Consider the following 1,962-nt stretch of genomic DNA (forward strand, 5'->3'; position numbering starts at 1 on the left):
CAGTATTTTAAGTCAAATAAATTCTATACAGTTTAAGTTCATGTATTCTAGATATAAAATCTTTCAGAAAATTTCACAACAATGACAGATAGCAACTAAGTGCAACAACAAATGAAAAACAAGTACAACCTCTCAGGACAACAATCACTCACTGGGCTCCCAGTCCTCAGCAATCACACTCAATGGGTACCCGCGTTTACTGGGGGTGTACAGACTCCGGAGGGGCTCCTACAGCCCAAGTGCTATAATCCGCACGCACCATAATCCGCACGGATAACTCACGTGCTGCACAGACAACTCATGTGCTATAATATCCTGCACGGACAACTCACGTGCCATAGTATCCTTACCTCACTGACAGGCCCTCGGCCTTACTCAGTCCTCAACCTCCCTAGTCTCTCGGCTCTCGGAAATCACAAAGATCAGCCCAAACAAAGATAACATAGTGTATCAACAAAATCAAGAAAGACTGAGGTATGATATGCAAGTAAAATCATGACTGAGTACAAGACAACAATTAGCAAATAATTCAACAAGTACACAACCTCTGCGGGTCCCAACAGTACTATCACATAGCCTAAGAATGATTTCTAACATGATTTACAGTCAAATTTCTTCAATACATAGAGAGTATATAGCTAACAACAAGTTATTCAAATTTACAGTTTCCACGGGACGGACCAAGTCACAATCCCCACGGTGCACGCCCACATGCCTGTCACCTAGAATGTGCGTCACCTCCAAAATAATCACATGACACAAAATCCGGGGTTTCATATCCTCAGGATCAGATTTAAAACTGTTACTTACCTCAAACCGTGAAATTCTTTATTCTGCAATGTCTTTTCCTCGTGAATTGGCCTCCAAACGCCTCGAATCTAGCCACAAATAATTCGATTCAGTCAATAAAATTTATTGGAATTAATTCCATAAGAAAATACTAATTTTCAATAAAAATCCAAAAATTAGCTAAAACATCGCCCGTGAGGCCCACGTCCCGGAACCCAACAAAAGTTACAAAATCCAAAAGCCCATTCCACCACGAGTCTACCCATACCAATTTTACCAAAATCCGACCTCAACTCGACCTCCAAATCATCAAATCTTATTTCCAAATTTCTAAGTTCAAATCTCCGATTTACACCTCAAAAACATGTAATCTAGTCGGATTATTCGATGATAATTCAATATTATAGAGTAGAAATGATTACAAGGGACTTACCTCAAGTTTTCCTTTAAAATCTATCAAAAATCGCCTCCCCTCAAGCTCCAATTTGTCAAAAATGGCGAATGAGACAAAGTCCCCTGCTTTATAATTCTGCCAGACAGCCCTCGGTATTGCCTCGATCTTGGCCTTCGATCGTGGTCCTCGATCCTGACTTCGATCATGGCCCTCAACCCTGCCTTTGATCGTGGCTTCGATCCTAGGCTCGATTCTGGGCACGATTCTAGGCTCGATTCTGGGAGATTCTTGTCTCGATTCTGGGAGAAGGAATTTCCAGCAGAAGGAAATTGCAGCAGCTATTTTAGTCCAACTTTTGATCCATTAACCATCTGAAACTCACCCGAGGCCCTCGGGACCTCAACCGAATATACCAACAAGTCCTAAAACATCATACGAACTTAGTCGAGTCTTCAAATCACATCCAACAACACTAAAAACACGAATCACACATAGATTCAAGCCTAATGAACTTTGAAACTTTCCGTTTCTATAAACAACGCTGAAACTTATCAAATCGTGTCCGATTGACCTCAAATTTTGCACACAAGTCATAAATGACATAACAAAGGTATTCAAATTTTCAGAATCAGATTTGGACCCCGATATCAAAAGGTCAACTCCCCCGGTCAAACTTTTCAAAAATTTAACTTTCGGCATTTCAAGCCGAATTCCTCTACGGACCTCCAAAAATTTTTTCGAACACGCTCCTAAGTCCAAAATCACCATACAGAGCTATT

This window comes from Nicotiana tabacum, chromosome 17 (genome assembly GCF_000715075.1).
Source record: "Nicotiana tabacum cultivar K326 chromosome 17, ASM71507v2, whole genome shotgun sequence".
Lineage (NCBI taxonomy): Eukaryota > Viridiplantae > Streptophyta > Magnoliopsida > Solanales > Solanaceae > Nicotiana > Nicotiana tabacum.